Here is a 20,884-nt window from a genome sequence, read left to right as displayed (position 1 = left end):
TTAAATTAACTCTTTGTAAATATGAAAGTCTCATTATAGATAATGACTGTCACATTTTTCCAGGAATTATAATGAAGGGATGTTTTTAGCTATTTTTCAAAACATTTTTTCCCAGGTGGTTCATGGAACAGACTGTTTAAGGTTTAAAATAGAAAAGCAGTCATTAGACAAAAAAATGTTTTAGGATACTGTCTTTAAAATAAACAACCAAAGTCTTGAACAAAAGAGCTGACTTGAAATTATGTTTTCTGTCCTGCTCTTTTTCTAGATATCTGTCTTTAAATTTATAATCCTGTTGTAATGCGAAAACATAACATCCCTCTAGAATTTAATTAATAAACAATAATTAAATAATAAGGGATGTTTCAGATATGGAACACTAGAATTTAATCTGGAAAACCTTGCATATTGCGTGGACTAAAGCTTAGGAGACAGTGCAGGAAATATGTGTCACAGCAAGCATTTCACACCATCATAACATATGCCAAGACTTTATGCTGGTCAACACTGAAGTAAATGTCATCCCTACTCTACAGTGATCCTTCAAAAGTTCCACATATGTTTGGCTTAATATTTGGTTTCAGCATTATTTCAGGTAAAAATTAATATTTAAGTTAAACCTGGTGACTTAAACATGGCAGAGAAATGTTAAGACTTTTTTTTTTTTTTTTGAGAAATTGCATCTTTCATCTGGTTGGTCATTGTGCGTGTGCGTTCTTTTGTAACCCCTGACAATGTCATTTCCCCAGATCCTGTTGTAACTCTTGGCATTGACAGTCATTTTTACTTCTCAGTTACCTTTTCTTCAAAAGTAGAACTGGAAGCTATTTGATTGCTCTTCCTCCAGAATCTAGCAAAGTACAGTATTCTGCTGAGATTTCAGAGTAAATGTAGAAATGGCTTTCTTTTCTTGGATGAGATACATGAATTTTACATTCAGAAATAAGTATTTTAGGCACACATGAAAGGAAATACCGATGTATTTAAAAGCTGTTAGGAGTTACATGCATTAAATTTGAGTGTACTATCAAGTAATTCAAAGTCTGTCCAGAAACACCGAAGAATGCAGAATACACGAGCTAAGCATGTGCCCACATCTACTGTAGAACTTGACCCAGCCCCATTATTCTTTAAACTTGCATTTAAGGTCTTTTATAGTTACCATTAATACCAGTCTAAGCAGGATTTTTCCTGTTTTCCTGAAGTTTTTCAAATACCATATGTATGTTATGTGCTGTGTATACATCCACTTCTGTAGCTGTGTCTGCCACTTATTCCTGCTGAGTGTTGTGCCAATCCCCCAATCCTGGGGATTCACTTCCCTCCAGTGCCCGTATCTCATCTTCCTGCTTTACAGCCCTGTGGTCTCTCCTCTTCTGGTCAATGGCTGATAAATGTGTTCTGAAGTTTTGCTCTCACAGTGGTACTGCCTTCCACCTAGATCCCAGCTTGACATCTTTGTAGAAGATCCTTTCCTTGAGAAACAGCCTGGAACCAGAGCCCTCTCTATACATTCAGTCTTGTTTGACCTTGCTGAGGACCTGGATACCCAGTGCCCCTGTGGTGTGTCCTTAGGTCCTGGGAGGGTCATGCCTCAGCCTGGAGTTACTCTGAGAAATCCCTAATGACAAGTCCTGTAACTTTCTGCTAATTCTGCTGGTAATCCAGCCAAGAGCAAGGCTCTTCTGGATGAAGCCTACAGTAAAAGCTGTTTTATGTGCAGTCTAGTTTGTGTAATAGTAAATAAATCTGATTTGATAACGTATGGTGACTGTATGTGTTTAGGAAAAAATACCCCCTAATTTTTAGGATCAAAATACATGCTTTAAAAGTTAGGAAAGTAAAACACACAAAAAAAGCCTTTGCTGCTTTTTTATTAATATTGTATTCTTTGTTTACTTTGCGAACTAATTTTCAAGGAAATAGATTTTGTATTAATTTTCTTGCTCACCACCACTTGTGATTTTTTTAAACTTGTTTTGATTAATCTGTATTCTGATGAGCATTAGCATGAAGAGGCTGCCCAGCACAAGACAGATGTACTAGCACTAGTTCCTTTTGTTCCTCAAGGCCTTAGACATGCTTAGTTTCCCTTAATTTTAATTTCCCTAATTTCCATTATTTTCTATTGTCTTTTTTTTTTCTGCTGTCAGTTTTACTCAGCTATTTTTCATCCTTGATCAGTATTTTTGTTTTGGGATGCTACAAATGCAGGCACACAGCTGTGTCAGCTATGAATTTCCCCCAGATTTTGTCTTAAATACAGCAAATCTGCAGCTGTCAGTACCTATTGTAAAGCTGTGGTTATCTGCAGGGTAATGGTTTCAGTCATATTTTGCAGCCACTCAGGGTATCCACCCATAATGTGAACAAGTAGTGTGACTTTCTTTTTAAGAGCTGGCTTATCCATACAGAATTTTGCAATACTGAGGCCGCAAGTTCAGTGAGCTGTTTTTCCTGTCCTAGCAGAAACTGAAAATTACTTACATTTCCAGAAAGAATGGAGCATGTAATTGTGGAAAACACTGCATTTACAGAAAATTTAAAGAACATGGAAAGTACTACTTTTGCATTTTATATTCAGTAGATATGTTGCAATGCTTTAACTGTTTCTGCTAAACTTGAATTCCATGGCTATTTACTGCATAGTCCCTGCTCACATTGTAGAGTGATTTATTTATCAGAATGAATTGAAAACAAAATCCCAAGTTCTTCACTTCAGAATTGAAGGTGAAGAACTAATCTAGACACATTAAATTTGACTCTACATATTTAGAAGGTTTGAAGGTGAATTGTATATGGTCATTTTATTTCAGCTGTTTAAAACAGCAATTGCTACAGTAGGTGAAAGCAGCATTTGATGAAAGCAGATCATGTATTCTGATTTCCTGTCCCAAGACAGACAGATATACTGTTTTAGAAGAAACGACAGAAACTCAAGCAGGGATCATTATTTCTGAGGAAGAAAAATACTATTGACTTCCTCATTTAGAGGCATTAATGTATACCCTAAAAAAAAATGTTATTAGTTCTTCTAAATCACTCCCTTGGTGTTCATACTTATAATAAAGACATCTTAATTTCTCTGCAGATGATCTCACTGTGTTCTAAGAAGTAAAAAGCAACTGTTCAATGCCAAGAAATTGAGGTTTTACCTTTTTAACTAAGATTGTGTAACTGGAAATAGCAGTTCCCAGCTCACTGTAAATGAGAAGTAAAACCAGTTAGCTTAAACCACCATGAAGGTGACTTGTAAAGAATGTTCTTACTGTGTGAGCAAAACCTTAAAAAAACAAGCAGAATATACCTTTGTGGTGATTTAGCCCTTTCTGTCTGTGACCTCTTACCTCACTAGGTCCATGACACTTGGGCATCTCCTGGACATCTTTATTTAATTTGTCTTATGACACCTTATTAGGCACAGGAGAAGTTTCAAGACATAGGAGAAGGTCTCCTCCAAGTGTCTCTTCAAAACTGCTCTGCTGCACTGCATAAAAGACCTCTAATCTAATTATGGGTGGGCAGATGGCACATTGGGATTGTTCTTCCTCCCTGGCTGCAAATCCTGTGCATCCTATTATTTGTTACCCTGTCCTTGCCTCCATCCCCAGACCAACCCACTTGTTTATCTCCTCTGCCTGGTTTGTCCTGCCCTTTAGGTTGATTGCTTTGGAGCAAAGATTGTAATTTTACATAACACTGGGGTTTTGTGACCAGGCTGGCATTCAGGTGGTACTGCAATATAGATATTACATTATGGTAGTACTTCTGCAGAGGTGGAACAATTGTTATATATAAAAAGAGCCTAATTCTTTTTCAAGGTGCACCACATGCTAATATTTTTTGTGTTTAACTATGAGCAGAAGTTATATACATCTAAATAGACCTACTTTGGCAGACTTCCTGTGACAAGAGCCAGCATTCTATGAATGTAGTTTAATCAATGAACTGTATGTAAACCACTGAAATTTATTCAGTCTAAACAAATCCAGAGTCTTTCATGACAAACGTTTAATCCTTCAGGATTGCATAACTGGGGGATTTAGTGATTAGTTAGCTTTGAAAATAGGTCAGGGAAAACATCTACATTTGGTTAAAAGCTAATCAGGCAAGGAAATAAGTAAAATAGTGAAAAAGCTTTAGAAGAAGTCTTTTGCAAAGTAAATTTTATGGACTGGTACAAGGAATGTTTTCTATTTATCGAAGAGATGCAGGGCCTTGTCCCCCTTTTCATTTACACTCATAGAATTCAAGGGAAGTTCCATTAAACAAGTGATGAAAGTGTCTGCAGAGTTAGGAGTTGTGTATTTTGTTTCTCTGTGTTTAACGCTTTGGAATGACTTTACAAAATGTTATGAAAACTTCAAAATTACTATAAAGAGATATGATTTGTAAGTATGAACACTATTTAAAGTTGCGGTCGAAATAGGGTTGTAATCCTAGAAGTGAGGTTATGAAAGAAAGGTTTAGGAATCACTCCAGTGAGGCTGTTGACCTAGATCTAATAATCTCCTCAGCTACTGGAGTCTGAATTCCTTCTTTCAGCTACTGTTCAACTTTCCTTCCTGACTTCACCTCTTTTGCCCACTGAATGGGCATCCTAGGGCTGCATCCTAGGGCTGTCTGGCAGCATGATGTGGCTTGTATTGGCAGAGGTTATCCAGTCCTATCACCTGGGTTCATAAGGATTTTTTTCTGTCACATTACTGGAGAAACAAGCTTCAGTATCACCTACAAGCTGGTGCTCAAAGTTAAATCAGGGTCTATGTGATGCATGGAGAAAGAGATGCTGTCTCTGAGATGCACTGTGTAAGTCTGTGTAGCTTTGTGAACTTAAGTGTTCTAAGAAGCAAAAACAATCAAAATTTTTTGAGAAGTGCATCACAGCTCCCAGCAGAAAATGAGCTCCCATGCCCAGGGAGTGCAGACTGGATTTTTTGACCTCGTGAAGTTTATGTGTAATACACTGAATACTTTGCAGTTTAATACCAGCAAAGCTGAAACCCATTGCAGCATGAGATCTGCACAGTCTTGTAGTCAAATGAACAAGTTGAACAATAGTAAAAGAAAACCGAAAAAGTTTTATTGGCTACAGGAAGTGTCTCCATCTCCAGCATACCCTGGACTAAAACAATGAATGTTCTCAATCACTGTATAGAATTGATGTAAAATAAGTTGGTCCTGTAATTCCTATGAATACAATTTTTGCAATACAATTCTTCCTTTCTGTTTACAAAACACATTTGCCATGAGTAAGGACTGTGAGAATTTATTTAGGCAACTAGCAGCATGTATTATTGGTTATTTGTTCAAGGCTTTTTAGCTTTCTAAAAATTCATTGTTACAAGGTGATATGAATATAATTAACCCAGTTGTCTCCTTTAAACAGTTATCCTTGCAACAGATACAGTGTTTTATTTTCTATCTGACAAATAGTTTTAGTAAGTGACAGTGCAGGCAGTGATGTCCAGATGGTGATTTTGTTACAGAAACACTGAAAAGCATGCTAAAGGTTAGTTTTAAGTTGAGCATTCAAGTTAGGTAAATTAATAATGAAGCTTCTTACCGGGCTGAAAAAGTTAGAAAGGAGGAAAAAATTATCCAGGAATGCATGAGTCATTAACATGTGATCCAAAATTCAGCACTTAGAGTCCCTTTTAGACTACTACAAATATTCTTTACTGTAGTACTGTAGAATTGATTTCCTCTTTGTCCTTTGCTGTTTTCAAATCTTATTTTATAAGTGATTGTTTTCTATGCTGGGCCTTCTCACTTACCCTATTCCTCTGTTAACCATCTGATTACATGCTTTTTTATGCATCTTGTTTCTTGTCTTAATGCAATACATTAGATTCTGATGCAGCTGAGAAACTGGAAGATAAATGGCACAGAGTTTTGAGTCCCAGTTCTAGGCTCAGATCTGAGCTGCACAGGTGCCATGAGACTTTTGGAGGGCAATAGGAACAGCAAAAATCAGTGAAATGTGAAGATGGCCTGTGCCAGTCATCCCCTCTGTGACTGTGCTGCTTCCTCAGGGAGCAGTGGTGGTGTTTTGACCCGCAAAGTTTAAAGAACATTGTGGAATCTGCAGAGATCTGAACTTGATAGAAACCAGTGCAACTTTTTGTTTGGCTTAATATAGAAATGAAGTTCCTTTGGATTGTAAATTCCACCTCTCTTTTGTCCTTGTGCTTGACAGATATGGTGAAAATGGCCAAAAATATGATTTTTGTTTGCTGAACTGATTAAAATAGAAGATTTCTTATGTATTGAAAATTGTGAAAATACTTGCTGGGAAAACATGGACAAGTTGTTGATCTGAAATAAAACACAGTTTCCCAGTATTCACTTGAAGTGTGATGTTCTTGTTTATGTAAACATTATGAAACAATCAGGAATTGCACTTTTAGCTTCAGGAACCCTAAGACTGCTCTAACACAACCCCTCCCTGTGAGACCTCCTCCTGCCTCTCTGGGCTGCCATATTCCCAGTCCTGGAACACCTACAGTCTGTTGTTGGGACAGTCAGAGAAACTATAAAGGCAACAGAGCCCCTCTCATGTAACACGGCTTTGAATCTTGTGGACCTTGTAGTGGCCAGATTTCCTGCCTCTGGAGCTGAAAATTTGGAGCACCTTGTACAATGAGATTGTGGTATGTTTGAGAAGTTCCTTTCCCCTCCAGGAACTCCTCAAAAAACCAGAAACATGCTGGGGACATGAAACAAAGGTGTATGAATACACAAGATGTTTTTATTAAACATATGAAATTGGTCAACATTATGTTTTCATTTTAGAATTTGTGGCTAGCTTTAGGTGATAATCAATTACTCATGAATTTAAGACAGAAACCTGTTTAAAGCCACATATGGTTTGTGGGACTATCTGCAGCATCCTATGTAAGATGGCAGGAGTTACATGAAATTTCAGGGTATCAGAGAAGCAGAGAAATGCCATTTAATACAAATGTCTTAAAGACATTTATTTTCTAATATTGGGGATTTCATTTCAATGTCTATGCTCAAATGTTGAATTTGGAAAATTCCAAATAGATAGCCATTCTGTGGTATCCCTACTTGTCTTTATTTTCTGGGGTTTGCCGGTCAAAACTAGTATTTTCTCAAGACCTTTTAAACTGGGATTAATTACAGGCATTAGATTTAGTCATGAATCTACTGGTGTAACTGTGGACATAAAAATGTGGAAAACATAGAATATTTATTAGTTCAGGACACTTTTTGCAGAAGCCAGTTGTGGAATCTATAGCATAATACAGACTGAGCTCCCTTACAGGAGCATTCAGTCAGAGCAGAGGAGTTTGTTTCAATCAGCAGTAATATATGCTTTTGATGTTGGCTTTCATGTTCACTTGTTTGTGACCCAAATTTTGGTTTTAGCTTTCAGTTACTGTAGAGTTCACTGCATCACCTAATGTGAACTAACATAAAAGTATAACACACTAATGGGGGGAAAAGAGAGAACAACCCAGCCTTCTTGATACTTTACAGTCTAAAGACAAACAAACCAACACAAATGTGTTTGATACAAAAAAGAAAATGTCTATGCTAAAAATCAGCAACATGAACTGCAGTCCAGATGCCAAGCTATAGCTGTAATTGTTTCCCTGTTAACTTGAGCAAATACCTGTCTTTTGTTATCCCCTGACAAACATGGGAACACAAGTACAATGACAGATCACTCATACCTAAATGGTGTTCAAAACATAATAGTCATTTTACAGTCAACTTTTTATATTTGTTGCGTCACAAAGATTTATTGAAGAGATAAAAGTGATTATGGAAAACACTGTCCAGTAACTATGGCAACAGTTATTTGTTCTCACAATAATTAGCTTAGCATTTGGTTGCACAATAGTTTCACAATACCTCCTTGGTTAGTTCATTAAATAAAATTAGCTTTTGTTTGAACTTTCATCATTTGTTATTTTAAGATTAGCCTAAGTTCAAAAGAATTGAAAAATATATTTTCAAGCTGCTATTGTACAGGAATAATTTATGCTACAAGTGAATTTGTTAACGTAATTATGAAGCAGCACTGAATACGTTAGTTCTGGATGTGTTTTCTTTGTTTAACTGAAAATTACTTTTTATATATATATATATATATATATACAGGTGTGCACACAGTGTCAGTGTGGGAGATTCATGAGTGCCTGAATGAACGTCAGTATAGGCACACACATAATGTGGAGTTAAAAGGCAATTATTGGAGTTAAAAGGCAATTAAGAAAGCTGCAATCTTAAAAAGTTTCTGAATTCAATTATTGTTTTATCCGTTCCTACTTCTCCCTCACATAAGCAATCAGATAGCCTTTAAGTTACAATCACAGTTTACTTTTTCCTCTCAATTCTCGTTCACTATTGAATATTGTCTTCATTCTTGGCTATATGGTCAGTCCCTTTTACTTACTGCTCTTACAGGTATTGCTTAGTCTGTGAGTTCTTAAATACCAAGATTTTATTTTGCTAAGATATAAACATAGAGAACAAAAGTCCCACTTGTTGTTTACTATAGAGTAATTAAACTCTGTTCCTAATGCAGAGTTAATATTTCTGTTGTGCTTTTTAATGATCCTCATTATTACAGTATCTGCAAGCATTAATGAATTTGTTTTTACATTATCCATATGAGAGGATTATTATTATTCCTACTTGACAGATGGGAAACTGAAATTTAGAGAGATTAACATAAATGTTTTGGGTAGCTTTTGAGAAACCTAGGACATCCTATCAGAGCTGTTACGTGGCACACAGTTCCCACTGACTTCAGGGTTTATGCAAAGCAGACTGCAGTCTTGCGTCAGGTTTCATAGGTCATCTCAAATCACTCCTTTTCTAAATTTGGAATAAGGAAACTCCCTTCCTAACTTCCCTTTTCCTTTCCCTGCCAGTCTTCTATTCATTCCATCCCCCTCAGGCTGCTTTTCCCAATCTTGTCCTTTCCTCCTCAAGGCTTCCATCTTATCCCGCTTTGATCAGAAAGTTTCTTTCTTCACGTAGTCCACTTAGCTAAGGTAGGGAGATGATCATATTCCTTTTTTCTCTCTGGACTCATGCCTAGTCTAGATTACATCTCAATATTACTAAGCTCAGAAGCAAATGTGTTGGCTTTTCAGAAAGCTGATGTTGAGTAAAATGGACAGGCCTTATAGGAAAGACAAAAAATTTGTTCCCTACACTTGGGCTCAACTTCAGGTCCCTGGTTAGCACAAATGGGTAATGGAGCTGTCCAAAGAACAAGTTGTCAGAATTATGAGGTAAAATTGCATCATTTTCCTTGGCTCTGTGATTTTGGTGTCTGGATGTACTTTTTTGACTGAAATTCAATCAGTTTCAGTCCAAGTTGATACCATTGATGAAAATTGTAAGCCCTATTTTACTGTATTACTGAAAATGCTATTTCTGCTGAAACCGCTGAATGTGATCTCTTTGTGCATATGTTTGAGAACAAAGTACCATCAATTTAATTTATTTGATACTAGCCTTGTCAGATGGCTTTAGTGGGGACATGAAAGAAATTTATATATTTTTCTTTAGTAATTAATATTTTTTATTGAAGTGCTGCTCTTTTGTTGCATTCTTTACAGTACAGTGTTTTAGGTTTTTCCTTTCAGGTGCAACAGAAAAGTGGCAAAGAAACCTGAGTATCTGCAGGCAAAGTGGGGGCTGGTACAGCATCCAGTTGTGATGACCAGTGATTATCATCTTGTAGCACTTTGGAAAGATTAGAGCTCAGAATTTATCCATATTTTAACAGTAGAGAATGTTACAGTTAGTCCTTTTCCAGAGAACAGTGATGTCTTCTCAGTTTTTGAAGCAGGAAAAGTCACAGGTAGTGAAATTTTTTTCGACAAGCTGAAGTCTACGCCCACCCTATAAGACAGCCTGACAAACTAGTAAATCCAGTAGATGGCATGGACTAAATAATGAAGAGAGTATTAAGGGAAATCCAGAATACTTGGCATCTTTTAAAGGAGCTTCTCTTTTTTTTGGAGGGCTGGTCCATAGATCTTCATCCTGCTAATATAGGTGGGATTTATCTTTTGTTAACGTAGTAGTTAACAATTTCAAATGCAATCTTCACACACTATAGGTGTTGGCCCTTCAAGAACAAGTAAGCCTCACAAGGATAAGTTTGGTTGAACCCTACAGTGTCACAGATCACAGACTGAAGGCCACTGGCATACAGCCTGTTGATGAATGGAGTCTTATCTTGGAAATCCTTGAAGAAAGAAATATTAGTTTTAAATATTTTTTGAAGTAGCACGGATGCACAAAGCACTGCAGTAGTGAATAGCATTTCAGGACTGGTGTTATAAATAGTACTAAACTACAAATATAACTTTCAGAATTGAAAAATTCACAAGTGTTTTACACATTCTGATCATACAGATCTACATAAATAGCCATTAAATTTAATTGTCCAGATTAGAATTTTGAGATTTTTAAAGGAACATTACATTCTGTACTTGCTAATTGCCTGCATTTTGACTGTGAACTTCCCAGGTGTGCAGTGCAGACACCTATTGTTCAAAATACTTGCCTTTGCAATAGCTCTCTATTTGCTGTAGCAAAATACACTCAAAGCTTGCTCTTGAAAAAATGCTTTTGTTCATGATAGTTTTGTATTCATAATGATATATATTCATAGGAATAAAGAGTATTCAGCTCCCTCAGGGAGTGTTTGGCTTTGAATCTTAAATGCTGCAGTTCTGACAAACAAGTGGTTTCAGGGGAGAGGTAATGCTGGAATGGCTTGAGAAGGAGTGGATTGGAAAGGGTAAAGGGAATGTGGTCAAAGCTGCAGGTGTGGGAGCCCTTTCTTATCATAAATTAGAATAGTCTGATTTACTGCAATTACATCTGTATGGAAGCTCTGAATTTCTGAGAGGCTGATTTCAAGAGATAAGCAATCATGGATGTACCTCTACATCAAAGAATTTTGCATTTGGTCCATGCTATTTTATCCTCTTAACAATCTCAGAAGAAAATATCTGGGCAAAGGTATATTGTAGTTGGAACACTTCAATTGATGTTATACTCTTTGTATGGAAGTAACTCGTGAAAACTATTAAACAACAGCAACTAATTTTGATTTATAGACTCACATAATATCAGATTTTGAAAAATATGTTTGCCAGTCTGGTTCTTCTCTTTTTTTTTTTTTTTTTCCCCCATTGCATTTCAATTTTTTGCCCTTTTGGATTGGCTTCTTTTGAGTTGTATTAAAAGAGCATTGGAGTGTATTACAAGTGTGGTCAGCAGAATGGGAGGAACAATAAGGGCATAATGTGTTCATGATTTTGATTATTTGTTCTCAAAATTCACTTTTAAAGTTAGTTATGAATTTGGGCATCTGGCAGATTTTAATTTCCTCTTCTTGAGTTTTAAGGAAGTTTGTAATTTTGTTGTATCTCTTTCTAAGAAGAAATATATATAGTCCAAAGTTCAGCAAAATGTGGTGTTCCAGTAATTTTTGTTTCTGGAGACCCCAACCAAGTGTTTGATTTAACAAAAGCTTCTTCTCTAGGAGATGTTTTTTATCCCTTAATGACTGTAGAAATTGTGAATGTTGGCTATAGCTCAGGATATCCTGAATGTTCTTCCAGATACTAGCAGGTGGTGTAGCTGGAAGAGACTGAGGTTTTTAGATGTGAACACCTTTTTGAAAATTAAACCCAAACCCCCAAAACTGCTTTCCTATAATTTAAGGTAAATCACAAAATTTTTAAAAATCACAAAAACAAACCCCAAGTAATCAGTTACATTATTTAAAATGAGATTTTGCTTTCTGTTCCTTAGCCGCTAATTCATAGTGGACCTGTAAAATCAAATCCGATCTACTGAACTTTGAAAAGAAGAAAAAGTCTTAAATGTGCTCCCTAACATACATGGTTCTTATAGATTAATTAGCAGTGTCAGGTCTCTGCTCCAAGCAGCTTACAGTACAAATGCTTTATGGAATGTGATGTGCAAGAGAAAATGCACATTGTTTGTTAATTCTGGAATTTTCACTTTAGTGCATTTGTGTAGGATTAGCTATGGATTCTGTATCCACACAATACAGTGTGCATTTTCAGTCTGTTTTTACAGCACTGTGAATAAACCTCTTATTTGAAGAAAAAGTGCTTAATTGAATTGTATATAAGCTGAATCTTTCTTCTATTGTGTTTCCTTTGATTAGGAATTGCTCTGGGAGAACATGAGCAAAACTTTCAGGTAAAACACTATTCACAGCTGGGTGCTACCTGAATACAGATAAACCTGGAAGGTAGCAAATAATAAACTCACTTATTCTCTTCCAGCTACACAAAGTGATCCAGAAATATTTCATCTTATTAAACATGCTAGTGAGAAATGTTACCTGTCTGTAATCAAACTCGCTCTGCAGTGTAGACTCTGGATGGCAAGATAAGAGAGTGTTCAACATTAAAATCTCTGTTCTCCACACTTTGGCTTGTGAGTCTCATAATTGTTAACACAACCGAAACTGGAGCATAAGCAAATTCCTGATGTAAACAGCAAAACTGAATGTCCACCTATTGTGTAATCAAGGAAATATTTTTATTGCCCTATAAAAGTGGAGTTTGATAGGTAAAACAAGGCACTAAATGGGCACAGCTTGATGTGCCACTGACCTAAGCTGTTGGTAGCCTTACGTCAGTCCCTGTCCTGGTCTATTAAATCTCCTCTTGCCTCTGTGTTTGTTGCCTCATGAAAGGGAGGGTGGACCTTTAGAGCTAAAGAGAACTAAGATATGTGCAGAGTTCTGGAAGGGCATTATGAACACCAAAACACTGTTCAGCAGTGCTCTTGCTTACTCTTGATTTCATCATCACTTTTTCCCTAAGCCTGCTGTTTTTCTGTGGTGGTATTACATATTTATTCCAGCTATTGCCAGCTGAAAATGGCTTCACATTATGCCAATTGCATCTGTGAAATAATCTCCTGACAGCTGCCTTGTCTGTTCCTAGAATCATGTTTCTTGAGCAGAAAGTGGCGGAACGCTCGAAATGATCCAAAGCAGCTTCTCACTTAACTAGCAGCCACAGAAACATGAAGGAGTCACGAAGGGCTCAGACTGAAAACAGGCCGTCAAGATAGGGGGAGTAGAAAGTTTATTATTCGGTTATTAAAAATGTAAATAAATGTAGCAACATAGAAGCTGCTGCAATGTTTAACTACCAAGAGGAAAACTAAACAGAAATGCTGGGATCCTGCTACAGAGTTGATGAATGTTCCAAGTATTACCCAAGAGGAAAAATGCTTTAAAGCCTGGCAGTTAATTTCCTGCAGATGAATTACAGGCACTGTTAAATGGAGAGTATAGCTTTTGACTTCAGCAATACTAAGATTTCTTCCATTTGGAAAAAAAGAGTAAAGAATAGTTTGAATTTGCCTGTCAAGGACATTTGCAAAGGCTGTAGGCCAAGTTCAGCTTTGCTGTGTATTTTGTACTAGGTGCTTTGTCTGCTTTAATTTCTTCGTTCTCAGATCTAGGTTTCCTCATCATCGCGTTTCTGCTGAATGGCAAAAAGAACGTTTGATTGTGGTTTATTGCTTTGGTGACTGAGGGACATTGCTGATAGGTTGGAGGCTATTCTTCTTGCTCTTCATGCACTTCTGAGAAAGGCTTAGCAGGTGCTGGCAGACAGCTGTATGTCATCATCAACTGTTTTGAAATGTGGCAGTCCTTAAGGCCATATTCTGTCTCACAGGTAGTTTGTGATGATGCTTTGTAGAGCCATCGCTTCAGAATTTAGAAAGCAGCCTCATCAGTATGCTGGTGAAATACAGACGTGTCTCTCTTTACACAGAAGAACCTGTAAGTTCAGCATCTCCCATGGAGTAATACTTGGGTGATATTGCCAACTGGCTGTGTTAAACCTGCCTTATTTTCAACCCTGGAAAAAATAAAGTGCTGCTGAGTGAAGGTCATTGATAGAGGGAAGCTTATTCTTTGTCTCCCTGTTTATTTAATAAGTATGTGTTCACAGGTCACAAAGCCAAGCTAAAAATCCCAGAAGTTCTTAGGACCTTGCCCTGTTGATAGAAAATCTTCTGTTGGATTGCCAGGATGTATATTTTCTCACTACCCAATTTGTACTTTGTGGTTTATTTTGCTGGTAATAGAATAGCAGCATATACCTTATGCATCAGAGCTCTGATGGACAGATGGATGTTCCTGTTGCCTGTAATTTGTTGATTGACCAACACAGCTGCTCTCCAGTTTCTGTGCACCTTTATGGATGTGACTTGGGTTTGGATTCCTTATACTAACTCTTACCAGAGGAACAGTTTAACTGTAGGGTTGCACCATCTCTTAATAATGGAGTGGGTTCTGGCAGCCAGTTTCCTTGGAGTTCTTCATGCTGGTATCCATTTCCCTCACATCAGGGTATCTAATACATGAAACCTTCATTAGCTCTATCTGTAGGCACATGCACTCATGGTATCTGACCTCCTGCAGTCTGTTGCCATGTCTCCTTAAATCACTGTCTCATTACAATTTTAGTGTACTGAGACAGTTAGCTTGAAAAGATGCAGTTGACAATTTCATCATGAAACAAGAGGCTTAAGTCTTGAAAAGCCTTAAAGTAAGGGGTTTTGGTGCTGTCAACAAGCTTGCTGTATTAATGTTTCTTGAAAATGTTTGGGTGCTCTTTAATTTGCAGTCTTGCAGCCTTAAATCTCCATCTGTTCAGCAGATTGTTGAACACCATACATGGTGATTTGTTCCATTTTATGTTACTGAACTTTTTAACAAGCACATTTTATTTTTGAGCAGAACATGAAAGTTCCAAACTCTGGGAACTTCAAGGAATGTCTTCTCAAAAACTTTTGCTGTCATCAAACCTAAGACCTGTTTTACACTGTTTATTAGAATAGATTGTAAATAAATTGAGCAAATGACAACTGCTCTCACCAGTGTGAGAGTTCATAAAGAGAAAACTTTTTTCATACCTAATGAGATAACTTGATGCTGAAAAAATGTCTCTCAACTTCACATCTCTGTGACATGCTAAGATTCAACTGCACTGTAGATTCTTAGTGAGGCAATGTGAAATAGCTGCTAAAAATAAATAAAATGTGACTCAATTCTGCCTTGAGCTTCAGCTCTTGTAGTGAAGTGTTGATCCAACTGAATTTGATTAGTATTTTCCAAATAATTGCATGTGTACGACTTTATTTTTCTCTGAAAGTTTCTATCAGTAATTATTTCCTATAAATAGCCATGACAAGCAATCTGTTGGAACACAGTATGTTTTTGATTACATGCCTGCTGGAAAGGAGAGTTTAAATAGGAACAGCAGGAAGCAGCAGTAAATCAAATGCATAAAACTTAATGACAGCAATATTTTGGCAGAAAATCTTTGACTCTGTCTCAAATGTAGAAATGTTTCTTTTTTCTATTAATTTTTTTAAAGGAAGGATAGGTTCCTATACTCTTGCTGGTAGTTTTTTTCCATCCTAATAGAGTCACTAAGGTTTTCGTACTTCTGGAATCTTCCTAGTGCAGCAGCGTGTGTCAGAGAAACTGTGACTGCTGAAACACTGGGACTGTTTATTTTAAAGACAAGTACAGCTTTGGGACTGAAATGTATTTCTCTAGGTCTCTTTTCCTCCTCTCTGTTTGAGTTACCACACACAGCCAGTACAGTCTAGGATTTCTATACTGTGGATATTAATTGGAATATGTGAGCTGCTTCAGAAGGAATGCTGTTTTATAGTAATGCCTATTTTGTAGATGGATACTGGAGACCCAGAAAAAGAAGACTTACTTTCAAAGAAAAAAAAAGCGGGGGGGGGGCTTAACTGTCAGGAGTTTCACGGGGAGTTAGGCATATCATTCTCTTTGTGGATGTAAATTGTAGTAATTTGTACAGTAGCTTCCAGAAAGTGTGTCTCAACAGAGTCAGAATCCACTTCTCCTCTGTCACAAGCTAATACCTTTTCTTTCAAATCATCCTTTTTTTAACCATAGTGTTTCTTTATTTCCCCTGTTAGACAGTCTTTTTACACACCTTAAAGCAGAACATAAACCTGGAGAGTACTTGCTGTACAGTAACTTTGGCCTGAAGGAGCCCCAGTAAAATGCCTGCTGACCAGGAGTAAAGTTGTGCAAGTGAAACTTAGCCCTAATGAACAGAGACAATTTTCAGAATTAAGGTACCAGAACCCATAAAGATTTCAGAAAGCCTTAGAAGTATTTCTGTTCAGGTGGTAAACAGGTTAACAATGTTGAACTTTTTAAGCATGAGAATAATTTCAATAGAGTGCTATTGAAATATGGAATTAGTCTGGTCTCCTGACCCATGGCACAAAATCTGAAATTGTTGTGGTTAATAAAGTCTTTATCAGATTTGGAAAAATTAAGCTCCTTTCTATGCCACACTAGAAGCATTTTATTTCAAAAAGCAATTAAACATGTACCAGGAGAGGATAAATTAAGCAGAAATAAGTAACACATTTTGTCATGAAAGAGAGTCAGTTTGAGGTGACTTGGAGGTCCATTCCGAAAAAAAAAAAGACGTAACAAAATAACTTATTGAGTAAATGAAAAAAAAAAAGATATACTTGGTCTAGAGTAGAAACACTGTGAGCAGTAGTAAGCATAAGTAAGCATACCTTGGATCAGTTCAAGCTGGCACAGATAAGTTTAGGGGTAATGCCTACAGAAAAGAGAACTTCACGTCTGCAGAGGTGTGATCAAACTCAAATCCTCCTGTCTGCCCACAGGACATCTGGGAAGTGTCAGCTGGGTCCCACAGCCTGGCACAAGCACAAGGAATGCAATAAGGGGCTTCTCCTTGGCCGCCAGCAGTCTCTTCTTCCAAAGGATGTGGTACAGAAAATCAAGGCATTGCAGAAAGAGAAATTAAGTTCTTTTCTGCCAGAAATTTTCCTACTTAAGTCAGTATAAAATACACTTCAAAACAGAGCCATCTTATAAGGTCAAGTAGATGTTACAGTCAGATGGTTTTGTTATTCTGCACTTGTGTTATCCACTCTGTGGAGGAGAGCTCTGACCCTCCCAAGAACTGATCCCAGCAATACACTAGGGTCCTTGGTAAAGCTGTCTCCATTGCAGGGTCATTCTCCCGAGCTCTTTAGAAGCAGAAATAATTTCAGCCTAAACCTCTCCAGCAGGAACTTTTGTTACTGACAAAGGGACAAGAAGAGCCCAAAATAATGAGTGCTTTCTCTTCTGGATCCCCCAAATCAGGCTCATCATGGTACAGAAAGAGGAAAAGGATCATATTAAAAATGAATAGCGAAAGCTGAGAGATCATATACAGATTATGAATCCTCATCATGAATGCTGTATTCCTCTGGAGAGATTTTATCTTCAAAGAGAAGGCAGTTAGAGTTCAGAGGCAGGCAGGAAAACCTATTAAAAGCACAAAAATACTTTCCCATATGAAGAGATCTAGACTGGAAATGAAAAGACAGAAGAAAGGCTTGTAAAGTGATAAATCATGCCAAGAAAACAGATTAGAGAGCACAATCTTCTTGTTTTGGATAGAGATATGCTCTACAGTATTCAAGTAGACTCAGTTTAAACCTGCAGAGTGAAGCACTCTCTTTATCCTAAATGCAGAAACTCAGAGTAATACAATATTGGACCCAAAAACTGAAGTATGTCTTTTGAATGCCTCCTCAAATAAACCCCAAAAACCTTTATAAGTAACTTCCCAAAATAGTTACATTAGGAAACAAGAGATATTCTGTAAACCCAGAGAACAAACCTTTTTAGAAATTCAAAGACCAAATAAGAGGAAGTCATGGGAGAAAGATTGATTTAAGAGTGAAATGGTTTTAGTCCTAGGTCTCTGATGCTAAATAGCCAGGCATTCAGATTGAAGGGGTTCATCATAAGCATGTGAAAAGGAGAATCTTACAAATATTTCTTATAAGTACTCAAAAGGTAACATCTGAATCATTCTAGGCTGCTTTTGAAAAGATATCTATGTTTTTAAAGCTGATCTCATTCAGAAAGAATTATTGCAGGACAGAGATGCAAGGGAATCCCTCAGGAGTGTAGTGAACATCAGAACTATTTTGAGAAAAGAAAGCATTCTGCTGTAGTGATCAGAGAAGAAGTAGCTGCATTTCTAGTGAATAAGAAGGCCAATGGCTCCAGCAGAGAGTGTGCGTGCACTCTCACATGCAGGGCTCGGTTTAGTCACAGGGTAATGATCAGCCCAGGCTCAGCGATGACTTTTGCATTGCTCACAGAAAAAGGAGGTGGAAAGTGTGCAGCTGGAGCACGGTTGCAAAAGTGTTCAATGTCCTCTCGGTACACCGAGTAACAGGTTCAGATGACATGCTGAGTCACGAGTTTTACAGGAAATCAGCAAGGAAATAAATGAACCTTTAACTGACATTTGTAGATGTTTGCTGCAATAAGAGAACAGGAGGGTTATGGAGAGAAAAACAGTGCTATACTTTTTAAAAGTTGGATGAAACATACATTAAAAGTAGGGGAGCATAATTCAATATCATGACTTCTCAGAAATCTATGAATGCTGCATGTATTTGTGCCATAGCAGTGCTGTGACCAATGTCAGTAGCACTGAGTTCTGCACTGTTCATGTGCCTATTTGTATTTCCAATTGTAGAAACTAAGGCCCCCTACCTGTATTTTTCTGTCAGCATAGTTAGGCAAATTGTCTTGAGTGATTGCTTTGTTGTTCTTACTGCATACATTTTCAAGTTCATCCCCACCCACCAATCTGTTCCCATTGCTGTGCTATTCATATTTATGTATTCATTCACAGTTTTCACGGGAATAAATTCTATCCATCTTAATTAAGATGCTTATCCCATCAGACCGGGTGCTGCACAAATGTATTTTGTAAGAAATAATCCCCACTCAGAATAAACTAAGTCTAGATACAGAACAGTGAGAAATTCAGTTATCTTCCTAATATCTGTAAAGCACGAACGCAAATGTTACACTTGATAATGCCCAGATCTTCTAAGTCCCAGCCTATTTCTTTGCAAGAAGATTGATGTTTGTTTCAAGACACTTCTTGAGAGTACTGTTGACAGCTGCTACTAATTTATGTTTGGGTTGGTTTTATTTTATTTTGGTTTTTTTTTTCTGATTATTACTTTGCATTTGTTGAAGGAGGAGAGTTTCATATAAAGGGGCTTTTTTTTTGGTTTTGTAAATAATTTTTATTACACACTTGGAGTCTTATTTTGAAGTCATATTCTTAAAAGAAGGTAGAAAATAGTGAATGGAAGGTCCAAATCTAAATTAAATAAGCAAAGGTATACTCTAAGAAACTGTAAAGCAGAACCCTAAGCATCACAGAAATAATTTCTCAACTGAAGTCAGCTTTTTGGATTGGAGAGTTTATATTAAAATAGAGAAGCAAAGCATAATCATGTGCTATTTACTCATTTTTAGCAGAAGTTTCTTCAAGCATGCTTTATTTCATAAGTACTTGGAAGTGAGGTTTCACATCCTTTCCGAGTCTTTTGTAATACCAGCTCTCTTTGATATTCTTAAATATCCAGCAGTCCCTTTTTCTAGCAGCAGTTTTGTCATTTTATGATTCAGAAAGTATTAGCACTATAGAATATATCTTCATGCAAAAAGATCATCTGTGAGGATGTAGTGGGTGGCAACAATGAAGTTCCTGCTCCTCTATTCCCTCTTGCACCTTTGTCCATCACTGTTGCCACTGAGTCCACACACAGCTGGGCTTTTTTGGATGAGAACCAGCAGTAAGCCCCAGTAGTTGGTTATTTTCTTTCACTGCTACTGTTTGTATTTTTGTCTTTAGATTGTACATACAACTACGTTAAATATGTTGAGTCTATTTTTGAGTTTCTTTGGAAGCTGGAAGCAGGAAAAAAATGGCAGTAAAATTAGTTCCTTATCAGCAGGTTCACTGAGAACACAAAGTGAAGGATGAATGAGCATTCAGGAGTCCATTGCTTTTAGTGTTCCTCTTTACCTCATGTTGAATTTCCTCACTCTAATTTGGTATTTGTCAGCATGTGTACAGAAGATAACTTCTTTGGTAGTCATGTAATACCAAAGCCAGTAGTCACTGTCATGGGTCCTTGTGCCCAGACTGGTGAGTGTGCTGGTGGCTCTGTGGGCACCATATGTACAAGGTAGCTGGCTTTTACTTAATTACTACTGCATAAATACCTTGGTTTTAATCACTAGGTCTTCATGTGTTTTACCAACAAAGGCATCTCAAATGATGAAATTCAGACCGTGGAAGGGAAATTTATTTTCTGAAGGTCACCCCACCAGTCAGTGCAGCATCTGGAAGAGCCTAGGAGGAAATGGGTCTTTGTGTAATTCTGGTTTTGGTGTCTCTAGTGAATGAGACACTGAACCACACACTGAGTGAGTCACAATGATAGAATGAAATGTTAGACTGATCTATTTATTGCTCTGCAGCCTTCTTGTGCTGACAATAACACAGGCTATGTTGTATTTTTTTTGGAGTATGAAACTGTATAATTAAAGGACTGTTTAATAATGCACGTGACAGGTTATCTTCAGGAGAGGGTGGTGTTATTTATGTGCTCCACTGTTGTCATTCAGAATATGCAAGTAAATCAATTCAAGATTTGTAAAACCAATATAAAAACTTAATTTATTTTCAAGTACAAAAGTCAAATGCACTTGGTTTTTAAAAACCAAACCATAAATTATGTATATTAGAAGCTCACTAGCTTTCCTTCTTTTCATAATTTCCTGGAGAATTTATGGACAAGCACTAATCTCCCAAATTTAGATTCCTCAAAAAAAGTGCAGAAATCAGTGAGTTTCTTTTTCATAGTGTTAATGTAGTCTAATGTAATTGTGTTTTATTTTTTTAAAATGTCCGTG

At 37.0% G+C, this 20,884-nt stretch overlaps 1 protein-coding gene across 1 annotated transcript in view; it reads left to right on the top strand.

Annotated features, from left to right (window-relative positions):
- The window catches only part of NSMCE2 (NSE2 (MMS21) homolog, SMC5-SMC6 complex SUMO ligase), a gene marked incomplete at its 5' end in the record, with an annotated part of 126,006 nt that overhangs the window by 77,180 nt on the left and 27,942 nt on the right, over positions 1–20,884 (top strand).

Source organism: Fringilla coelebs, assembly GCF_963513975.1.
Source record: "Fringilla coelebs genome assembly, chromosome: 1".
NCBI classification, from domain to species: domain Eukaryota; kingdom Metazoa; phylum Chordata; class Aves; order Passeriformes; family Fringillidae; genus Fringilla; species Fringilla coelebs.
The sequence above is the reverse complement of the archived record's forward strand: the minus strand, read 5'-3'. Positions and strand labels throughout refer to the sequence as shown.